The following is a 12,377-nucleotide window of genomic DNA, read 5'->3' as shown; positions in this document are numbered from 1 at the left end:
TTTTTCAAATTTTAGTCTACATTCATTCAATTTGTTTTGTCGATACAAGTGATATCTTGAGCATTACTGAGCCAACAGGACATCAAAATAAAAAGTTGTCCAAAGTTAAAGGCACAGTACATTAACAAACAGATAATCTGGTTACAAAATTATAAATGCAGCTTGGGATAGGGGTAGGCAAGAGGGAAGTTAATCTAAATTACCACAATGGAAGTTTTCAAACTATCTCTGAAGAAGGCTTCTGATCACTCTTCTCATCTCTTTTTGTGAGGTTCAGCTCCCTTAAAAAAAAAAGTGAATGGAATATTACAGTGGGTAATTTGTTGTGAGTACAGCCAATGTGATGTACATTTCTTCATTATCATTACAAGTCAATATTGACAAGTTTTTTTCATATTTGAAATGTCTAGTCCTCGTTTTTTAATATTTCATTTATTTATTTGAGAGAGAGAATGAGATAGAGAGAGTACATGAGAAGGGGGAGGGTCAGAGGGAGAAGCAGATTCCCTGCTCAGCAGGGAGCCCGATGCGCAACTCCATCCCGGGACTCCAGGATCATGACCTGAGCCGAAGGCAGTCGCTTAACCAACTGAGCCACCCAGGCACCCTGAAATGTCTAGTCCTCTTGATGCTATTGCTATAGCCACTAGAATTGGGCTTTTTTTTTTCCTGAAAGGAACAGATGAAGGTTCTTCTCTGTCTCTCTAAGATTGTTTTCCATGGATACTGGTACAAGCATCTCCTTCCTGGTATAAGAAATCCTTCAGAGAATCTTCACCCTTTTTGTTCGCCACAAACACTCAAGTCAATGAATCCTTGCCCGTTGAAAGTCAAGCAGAAATTATCATTTGTCTGACTCCTTCTGTGTCATATTCTCAGAGGTAGAACCAATCTTCCCACAACCAAAAAGATATATTCATTCAAGAAATCATGAGCAAACATCTTTATTTCTCTAGGGAAAGTAGCACTGAACATCATGGTGTGGTGAACTTCCTTTGGTGACATGCTATTTTGTTCAAGTATTCCATATATCTGAGCTTCAAACTTCATATCCAACATTCTATCAGCTTTATTCAACACCAAGTATTTGCAAAAGTCTAATCCAATATTTCCTCTTTCCATCATACCTACTAGGCCTCCAAAGTGGCTACTAACAAGTAGTATCCATGTTCTGAGTCTCAAATCTGCTGACCAATATTGGCACCACCATAAATAATCCAAAGATGAACTCTAGATTGGTATGAAAATTTTCTGGCTTTCTCATAGATTAGTACTGTCAATTCTCTTGTTGGTGCTAATACCAAGAAACTGGATATTGTTTGCAGCTCCCAAACCTTCCCTTTTCTTTTATGGCTCTCAAAGTCTCTCTTGGACCATCAGAATAAATCTGACTCAAGATGGGCAAGAGAAATGCTGTAGTTTTTACAGACCCTGTTTGGGTAAAAGCCTTCAAATGTCTTTTCCTTCTACATTAGAGTCAGGTGAGTATAACAAGTAAGCTCAATGTCTCCCAAGATAATTTCTTCCATCTCAACATCACTGAAACTTTCAATAAGTGGGAGACATTTGTTGCCTGTTGCCTCAGTTGGAATGTCATATTTCTCCAATTAAATCTAGTCTTATCTCCAAAAAGAGTTTTTGTTCCAAGCATTCACTTGGTGGAAGCGGTTTTGACCAGTCATCTTCATCTGATTTGTCACACCAGCAACTCTCTCCACCATGTTCAAATTTGTCAGAGCCACTTTTGTAGTCATGGCTGCCAATGCTATCAGTCTTTTTGTCCAGGATCATCAAACCTCTCCTTTTATCCACTTCCACAATCACTGAGAAACTAGACTTTCCTCTTGAATCACTATGAACCTCAAAACTGTTGTATGTATCTTTTATTGGAACTCACTATGAACTGTCTTTGTCATAGAGTCTTGTAGTAACTTCTCTGTTTCTTAAGGGAGGAGGAATATAGCATCCTTTGCAGGCTGTACTTCCTCCATGCTGGTTATCGGTAGAATTCAGATGTGCATTAGCAAACTGCTGGTTCAGTTTGAGCTCATTTTCCACCACCACAGGATCCATCCCTTGAGTACAGAGAACTCAGAATCTTCCTCCACAGCTCTAAAGTGTGTAGAATGTTGTTCCAATAAATGAGGTCTCCAGATACATATAACCATGTTTGAAAGAAGTATATTTGAACAACTTATGATTCAAAAAAAAAAAAATTTAGGACTTTATTGTCCAACGATTTTAAAGCATGGCTAAGCATATTATTTGATATAGGTATGTTTTAATGTTTTATATAGATTCTAAATGAATTTTAAATTATTTAATTTAAAAGTCATCTCTTTAGATTTGTTTAATCAATAAATCTCCAATCACGCTATTATTTTAGATTAAATGATATTGTATATATTTCGTCGAAAAGACTGAGATTTTACTATTTTTTGTTTGTTTATTCTATTCTCAGTTTTCTCTGTAATAAGGAGTTAACTTAATTAAGTTTTTGGCTACTAAGCAAAGAACTATGAATTCATTTAATGATTTGCAAATAGCACAATATAGTAGTGCAAAATCAAAACTATAATTTTGGAGATTGCTCTGAATTCCAATTGTGACCATAAATGGGTTTGTATCAAATATTATGTGCAGTTAGAATCAATATAACTATATGGATTTGTGAATATATTGTTCAAACAAACATAATGGCTCGTATTTCTTGACATACTCAAGGTTAAGTGTTGACAAGTGCTGTGCAAACTCTTCATTCTCCTCCTTTAAATATTGCATGTAAGGGGTGCCTGGGTGGCTCAGTCGGGTAAGCTGCTGCCTTCGGCTCAGGTCATGATCCCGGGGTCTTGGCATTGAGCCCCGCATCGGGCTCCCTGCTCAGTAGAGAGCCTGCTTCTCCCTTTCCCTCTGCCTGCCGCTCTGCCTGCTTGTGCTCTCTGTCTGTCAAATAAATAAATAAATAATATCTTTAAAAAAATAAATATTGCATGTAAGATGCAACATGTGTAAGTGCCACAGGTTAATAGATTTCCATAATCCTGTTCTATATATAGAATTCTTCAGGTCCCAAGATACAATGCAACTAATCCAGTGCACAATACAAAATAAATTATTTTATTAATGATGTTTTCTGGATTATGCACAGATGAAGTAAAGCAATATTTTTTGTACTTTTTGTTTCTTTGCAATCGATAAGGGATAATACAATCTAAGCCTTCAAAATGATATGATTTTCAAGCTGTAAAAGACCTACAAAAATACACATCTAGTCCATTACTTTACAGATGAAGAAATTGAGGTGAATTGCCTATGTTAAGCTTGCTATCTATGACAGATTTGAGAGAATGTCAAGACACCTAATTTAGGAATACAGGATACAACCCTTCCTTTAAACTAATACAAATGCATATAAAGGGATGTTTCACATAGATATTATCATTCCTTTAATGCAACCTTCTCTGCTTCACAATTCTGACCTAGCTGAGAAAATAACTATCATATTTCTTCTTTTTGTACTGAGTATACAGTTGTTTCAAACCCCACCTATTGTAAAATTTTCTACCTCTACCAAAACCCCCTGAATAACAGAAAATGAATTTCTTCTCTTTCTCAGATATTCAGAAATTTTCCAGAAATAATCACAGCAAAAGGCTTAAGGAGAGGACAAGCCAAATGCTTAAAAATTTGCATTTGGTGAGCATTTGAGCATCCTTGGTAAAGAATCTTTAAGTACAGAAGGATCTATGCTTTTTCAGCATATAGATGACTTCTGAGGAAGAAGCATGAGAGAAGTTCATGAAGCTCCTTCTTTCCTTCCCTCTTTCTCTCCCTCCCTTCTGCTTTCTTTCTCTCCTTTTTCTTTTCGCCTTGTTTTAAAATAATAATCCAGAGGTGCCTGGGTGGTTCAGTTGGTTACAAGTCCTCTTGATTTTGGCTCAGGTCATGATCTCAGGGTTGGGAGATCGAGAGCCCCTGGTGGGGCTCCCCGCTCAGGGTGGAGTCTGCTTAAAGTTCTCTCTCTCCCCCTGCCTCTGTCCCTCCTCTGTGCTCTCTCTTGAAAAATAAATAAATAAAATATTAAAAAAAAAAATCCAGGGTGCCTGGAAGGCTCAGTCGGTAGTCTGTTAAATGTTGCCTTCAGCTCAGGTCATGATCCCAGGGTCCTGGGATGGCGTCCCACATCAGGCTTCTTCCTCAGTGGGGAGTCTGCCTCTCCCTCTGCCCCTCCCCTCTGCTCATGCTCTCTCTCATGCACTCTCTCTTTCCCTCAAAATAAATAAATAAAATCTTAAAAGAAATAATCCAAAGTGAATATGGTGGTACATACTAGAGAATCTATTTTTTTTCTATTTTTATATATGCTTCAATATAGCATGATTAAAAATAAATAATCAGAATATTTACTTTAGAACAATGTTCCCTAATTGGTAACTACTGAAATTGGCAGATAAACAAACTATATTTATATAATTTTAGAAGAGAAGTTCAAATGATATAACCTTCAATATATACTTTAACTTAAGTTTACATTCTGAGCCCTACACTCCCAAGTGAAATATCAAAACATTTTTCCTTAGGGTTATTTAAATGGATAACAAACATTTCCAAACTGTGTAGTGTGGGATTTAATTAGAGAGATTAGTGGCCCCTTGGTCCTTTGAACTGAGTAGTTTGTTTCCCTGAAATTCAGAAAGATGAAAAATTAGGTCCTCTGGCTTTTATTCCTCAAATTATAAATATCCCCCAAACAAGCATCCTAGCTGAAAAGGAAACAAAAAAAAAAAAAGAAAAAACAGAGATGATAAAAGTCTACATATTCTTCAAATATTGCATTTCTAATCCAGTGGATAATTAGGCAACTGGTCCCTTATTATCACTGAGTGGGAGGTGGTCAGTGAGGAAGGCTTCTAGGAATCTGCATATTGTCAAACTACTAATACTATTTCCTTCACAGTTCCCTGAATGAAAGCTATGTCACTAGGTACATATATATTTTTTCTAATTATGACTTCTTAATCCTTTTAATCATTTCCCTCCTACTCAGAAATAAAAGGAAACTATCTGATGTCCTAGATAACGGCTATACAAAGAGTTATTTAGATTTTTATTATTAACATACAGTATATAAATCTGTGTTGAAGAAAAAACTCTGCAACAGTAATTAGGTTACTTCGGAGTTTTAGGAGTAATCAGTAATTCGGAGTTTCAAACAGTCATATCCATCAATCAGCTCCATCTCTGAGCTATTGTATTCACTTAGTTTCATTAAATTTAGTTGTGAAAAACAATAAAGTAATACAAGGTTTTACCTTTTTTCTTCATTTCTATATACTATTAAAATAATTTACTGATGTTTATACAAGTCATCTACTGTTTTAGTCCATTTGGGCTGCAATAACAAAATACCACAGACTGGGCAGTTTATACACAATAGATATTTATTTCTCACAGTTCTGCTGGAATCTAGAATTCTGAGATTAGAGTGCTAGCATGGTCAAATAAGACAATTCTCCTTGTGTCCTCACATGGCAGAGGAGCTAGGGATCTCTTTGAAACCTCTTTTATATAGCACCAATCCCATTCACCAGGTTCCAACTCCATGACTTGAGCAGTTCTGAAAGGTCCCACCTCTCAATGCCATCACCTCTGGGGGTTAGGATTCCAAGATATGAATTTTAAGGGGACAAAAACATTCAGACAATAGCATATGCCTCTACTCAAAAAAGCTAAGGTTTTGGTATTTGAATTATCATTTGCCTTTTAGGTTGCTTATAGGAAGTTTACTTTACTTCTTTGATTTATTTCTCAATATCTTTAGTATTCTACAATAATTGTTTTTTTTTTTTTTTTGCTTTTTGTTTTTCTGGCAAGGTTGTTATGAGATCAATTAGATTATTTAAATATCACAATTTTAGCCATAATCAGGAACTCATCAATAGCAAAATTAGACTTTGCCTCTTTTTAATGACTTGTACTTCCCTTTTTAGGTTCAAAATTAAAGCAGTTAATATTAAATGACTTTTTAATTGTCCATTGGTAAATTCTAAGTTATAAGACAGAAATTTTGTCTGTCCTATTTGTGTTGAATCCTCCTCATAGTAGATTCCTGGCACATAGTAAAATTTTAATAAACATTTACTAAATAAATAATTCTGGGGTTTTCAGTTCTGCATGTAAGGAGCTTGGAAGATACCACTCCATCTTAATAACAACAAGTGAAAAGCTAAACAGACTGAAAAATCAGTCACTTTTCTAGAATCCTTAAGAAAGGTGAAGACACAAAGAAAACCACTGTCCCTAAGAAAACCCAACCAACAGAGAATAACAACTTAGCAGAACAGGGACTCATGAGGAGAAATTGCTGCAGGAACCAGTGCCAGGGTAGGGAACCCTGAGCTGTTGTCACCAAATTGCTGGAGGCTCAGTGTGGACAACTCAGAGTTAAAAACTCTGTGGGGAACCCAGTCATAAGGGGACCCTCACAGTATGAGATTTATCTCCAAGAGCTCAACTAGTTTCCCACAGTAAACATCAGGAAAAAAAAAAATCCCCTGCTGATTCAGGCAGGGGGTAAGGAAAAAGGAACCATTTTACAATATAACAGACATGGCCTGCCCTGAGGAAAAACTATTTAAGCAGAGCTTAACTTGATGGGGTATTATCAGAGCCTAACTTGACCTGGGAGAAACTGACCTGGTAGAAAGGCAAACCCAACTTCAGACTACTTTAGCCAGCATGTCCCACCCAAGAGGATATAAGGGGAGGAAAAAAACTAAAACACTTGTGAAGTTCACAGTCCAGAGGCATAGGCTCAAAAAAAAAAAAAAAAAAAAGAGAGAGAGAGAGAGAGACCTAATCACAGGACTATAGAACACTCCCCCTCCCCCACACTTCACCACCACATTACTAAAGGTCCATTTCTAGCAGTTCCTTTTACCCAGTCTATCCTGTCAGGCTGATAAGAAAAATTACAAGGCATACCAGAAGGCAAGCGAACACAATTTAAAGAGATAGAAACTGACATGGTAAAGATATTGGAATTATCAGAAGAATTTAAAACAATTATGGCTAATATGCTAAGGGGTCTCATGGATAAAATAGCAGCATCCAAGAACAGATAGGCAATATAAACAGAGAGATGGGGACTCCTGGGTGGCTCAGTCGGTTAAGCAGCTGCCTTTGGCCCAGGTCATGATCCCAGGGTCCTGGGATCAAGTCCCACATGGGGCTCCTTGCTCAGCAGGGAACCTGCTTCTCCCTCTCTCTCCCTCCGCTTGTGCTGTCTCTGTCAAATAAATAACATCTTAAAAAAAAATTAAAAAATATAGACAGAGAGATGGAAATCCTAAGCAAGAAACAAAAAAAAATTGTTAAGATATAAAAATCACGGTAAAAAATGAAAAATGTCTTTGATGGGCTCATTAGTAGACTGGAACAGAGCTGAGGAATGAGTCTCTGAGCTTAAGGATATTTCAATAGAAACTTCCTAAACTTGAAAGCAAAGGGAACAAAGACTGATAAAAATAGGATAGAATATCCAGGTACTATGGGGCAATGATAAAAGGTATACCATATAATAATAGAAACACTAGAAGGAGAAGGAGAAGAAAAACAGAAAGGAAAAGAAGAAATATTTAGAAAAATAATGACTAAGAATTTCCTCAAGTCAACGTCAGACACCAAACCACAGATCCGGGAAGCTAAGAGAACATCAAGCAGGATAAATGCCAAAAAACAAAACAAAACAAAAACTACATGTAGACATATCATTTTCAAAATACAGAACATTAAACACTGGATGTTAAAATAGCCAAAATCCAGAACACTGAAAACACCAAATGCTGGCAAGGATGTGGAGCAATAGGAACTTTCATTCATTGGTCGGGGGGAATGCAAAATGATACAGCCATTTGGAATATAGTTTAGCAGTTTTTTACAAAAGTAAATATGCTCTTACCATATGATTCAAAAATTGTACTTCTTGGCATTTACCCAAAATATGTGAGAACTTACATCCACATAAAATAAGGATGTTTACAGCAGCTTTATTCATAATTGTCAAAACTTAGAAGCAACCAAGATGTCCTTCAGTAGGTGAGTGGATAAATAAATTGTGGTACACAAACAATGGAATATTATTCTATTATTCAATGCTAAAAAGAAATGAGCTACTGAGCCATGAGAAGTCATGGAGGAAATTTAAATGCATATTACCAAGTGAAAGAAGTTAATTTAAAAGGCTACATACTACATGACATTCTATAAAAGCAAAGCTATGGAGACAATAAAAAGTCAATGCTTGCCAGGAACTGGGGTTGGGAGTGAGGAGGGATGAATAGGTCAAGCACAGAGGAATTTTAAGGCACTAAAAATATTCTGTAGGATATTATAATGATGGATATATGTTTTTTATACATTGGTCCAAGCCCATCAAATGCACAACATCAAGAGTGAACCCTAATATAAACTATGAACTTTTTGTGATTACAATGTGTTAACATCAGTTTATCCACTGTAATAAAGATGCCACTCTTGGTGAGGGTAGTTGATAATGGAGGGGAAGGCTCTACATATCTGAGAACAGGGGTTTATGCGAAACCTCTGCATCTTCCTCTCAAATGTGCTGTAAACCTAAAACTGTTTTTAAGTCCTTAATAATAACAATATTATTATTAAAATTATTATTAAATAATAATATTATGAATCATATACATTTCTTTCTATATCTTACTGCCAATTCAAATAGGTAATACCATACTCACAAATTTAAAAATGCATATAATGCTATAAAAGTTAAAAGGATAAAAATAAATTTATTATGCTATCCTACTGAAATAACTGAAAATCAGTCGTAAATAAATTTACTTTAGTAAAATACCAAGGTATGTATTTAAAATTCACTTTTCCAAAATTAAAGCTAGTTTATACATTTATAATTATCTTCATTTAAAAACATCTGAAGATGGGGCACCTGGGTGGCTCAGTCACTAAGCGTCTGCCTTCGGCTCAGGTCATGATCCCAGGCGAGTCCCGCATCGGGCTCCCTGCTCCGCGGGAAAACTTCTTCTCCCTCCCCCACTCCCCTGCTTGTGTTCCCTCTCTCGCTGTGTCCCTCTCTGTCAAATAAATAAATAAAACCTTTAAAAAAATAAAGAAAGAAAGAATAAAAACATCTGAAGAGACTAACATATACTGAGATGAAAAATACATATAAAGTGGCAGGGCTAAGATTTCAGCAGCGGCTATATGTCCAAAACCTTTCTTCCTACCCTCCATACTAAACTCTGTACCTGCCTGCCATATTGCACTGAATCCAGTGAAGTTACTTGAATTCATATGTTCATCCCAAAATATAACCAATTTTCTTAGCTTCCACCTCAAAGATAAACAATGACTTCTCTACTGAAGTAGACATCTATATCTCTATATCTCCAAGTTTCGATTTTAACTAGATATGATTCTGGGGATTGAGATATAAGAAAAGCTTTACCAAAGCATTTTATTTTTGAACAGTGCTTTGCCAAAGATAACATTCATTATCGTTCCTATATATCTCTAGTGTAAACACAATAACCACTAAGTCAATATGCCACAGATCTCCATAGGACATAATTTAATAAAGAATGAGTATTTTTTGCTTCTGATACAAGTATCAAAAATAATTCTGCTGAGATCTTGCCTACAGGATGACCCTTAGAGTGGAGGCTTTGAAAATCTGTTATTGTTTTTTTATAGCGGTATTATTGTAGTAAAAATAATAAAATGTTAAGTAGTAGGAGGAACAGAAATGGCATGATTTAAATTACAATATTTTTGTGAGACTCTAGATTAATATACCCTGATTACATCTGGAATTTAATTAATTTATTTCATTGATTTCATTTCAATACCTGCATTACAAAAATGTCATTAATATAGCACTTTCATTCAGATCACCAAATATTGAGTGATGTTAGAGAACTGTGATCATGTACTAAGCACTGGAGATTTTTAAATGAATGCCATGATCTCCCTCTCCTTCTCTCTTTCTTTTTTTCCTCAGTAGTAGTACAATCTACTGGGGAATAAAATTATCATGTATTGCAATATATAGAATACTGTATATCTAAATGCAGATTATCAAAGGCAGATAAATGCAAAGTGATCAAAGTAGCAGGTACAGAAAAAGAGACATGGATAGTGCATTACAGTAGAACAAGTATCTAGTTCAGGCTTTTCCATTGCCCCAGTGTGAAATTTTGAGCAAATAGTTTCACAGTTGATCAAGTTCCTTTAATCATTAAACAACTGACCAAGAGTTAAAATAGCTAATATTTCTTTGGACGTTTCACTTTATATAAAAACCTACCCTGGCTATTCCCATGAATATGATGATCTTATTGAGTGGAAAATGAAGCCTTAGAGGTAGTACATAAAGAGAGCATAGCATCATGGAATCATATCCTTGTGTTCGACCCTCTGCTAGTTAATGCATTCAGCACGCAAATCACAATACAATTTTCTGAGGTCCCAGAGGGGAAAAAAGTGTAATTATCTGAAACATGATTACAAAATAATAAAAAAAATCTTTAAAAAAAATGGAAGACAGCATATGAATTCAACTACCTACATGAGGAAGATAACATTTTCTATTTTCTTTCATTGCATTTCTACTAGTTTCTATTAAGGTTGCAGCTATCAATAAAAATAAAATACAAAAGATATTCACAGTTATAAAATAAATAAGTCCTAAGGATGTAAAGTATATCATAGAATATAGTCAATGACGCTGTAATAACTATGTATGGTGACAGATAGTAACTAGACTTACCATGGTGAGCATTTTGTAATGTATATAAATATCAAACAACTAAGTTATACACCTGAAACTAATATAATATTGTGTGTCTACTAGAAATAATAAAAGAAGACATTTCTCAGTGAGATTTCACAACACCAGTCAGACGGCCCTGGAATATGTCAATAGTTCTGTTTCTGCTTTTGATCTAGATGGAGATGTTATAACAAGGGGTAGGGCTGATAGGAGTGGAGGGGCTAAAGTACTTCTATTAAAGCAAGTGAAATTGCAGAGTGAAACTGTAAAGCTTTCCCCAGCATAAAGTAATTCCCTTTCATTGGATGGGTATAGACCTGCTTTTACTGGCAGAACTGTTTCTTAATTGCAAAATTTGCTTCAGATAATAAAATCTATTTCCCCCTAACTGAATATCCCTTCCTTCCAAATTAAATTTTTTAAAAGTCACTGGCAAATTGATTTTTTGTCTTACATTTACCCTTAAACATGCAGAAGAGGAAACGGATGTGGTGTTAGATATGCTCATAAAAACATTCAGTTCATGTAAAAGGAAACTTTTACCTTTCTTGAAGGTATTAATCAAAAACTAGTACCCAAAGTAACTAACCTTGTGACAAGATAAATGAACTGTGGAATACACACAGAACCTAAGATGTACCTAATATATAAATGCCATGCATTCTACAAACTTCTGCATAAGTATATTCCCCTCCAAAAAGTGTTTTTTTGAGTTTTTGTTCTCTACTGATATTACGGAATTACTAAGACATACAGCTATTAAATAGGAGCCACATGCTGTTAAGACACAGAGTTCAGGAAACCACTTTTAACAATCAGTGAAGATACTTAACTGCTGCTGCTTAAGAAAGTTAGTCCTGGGGATATACAAACCATTAGACCTTGAAAAAGTGTCTAAAGAAATGTGCTGTTACCTCCGTAGGTAGCTATATGCTCCATCTGGGTGAACTGAGCTGTGCAAATTAGCATGTGATCACAAACCAAGACCAAAATAAATCCCAGTCATGAGGGAAAGATAGCAAACAGGCAGGATGAGAGAAAAGTAAAGGAGAACCCCTGTCTCTTTTTCCAATTGCTTTCTTATTAGGTTTTCAAAGGAATTTGTGTTGGATGAGAAAGATTTTTATTCTCACATCTACAGACAGATTTTCTTATATATAAGGGAAACAGTGGGGTGTGGAAAAATACCTGGACTTAAGATGGGATGAGCAAGTCAACAGTATCTGAAAAAATTCAATGAATTGGAAAGAATTGTCTATATTCTTAAATCATCTATAAGCTTGGCTAAATTAAATGTATCTAAAGAGAAATCACAATTCTTTCTATTTAGAAAAGGTTTAATAACATCAAAAATACTTAATTGTATTTTATTTTAAAACAAACTAAATGTTAAATTCATTATGATAACATTTTTGAGTACTCTAATGGGCCATTATGTTATATTCTACATTTACCCCAAATGTGTGTAAATCACACAAATGCACATACTTGTGTTTTGAATAACACCACATGCGCACCAAGAAGGTATGAGACAGGGCTGACTCCTAAGCAGGTATAAAAA

At 35.3% G+C, this 12,377-nt stretch overlaps 1 pseudogene; it reads right to left on the bottom strand.

The window, feature by feature from the left end:
- Positions 1-217: 217 nt before the first annotated feature.
- Positions 218-2,073, bottom strand: LOC113920454 (annotated as a pseudogene).
- Positions 2,074-12,377: the final 10,304 nt, after the last annotated feature.

The sequence above is a fragment of the Zalophus californianus genome, chromosome 3, assembly GCF_009762305.2.
Source record: "Zalophus californianus isolate mZalCal1 chromosome 3, mZalCal1.pri.v2, whole genome shotgun sequence".
NCBI classification, from domain to species: Eukaryota; Metazoa; Chordata; class Mammalia; order Carnivora; family Otariidae; genus Zalophus; species Zalophus californianus.
This window is presented reverse-complemented; position numbering and strand designations above follow the sequence as displayed.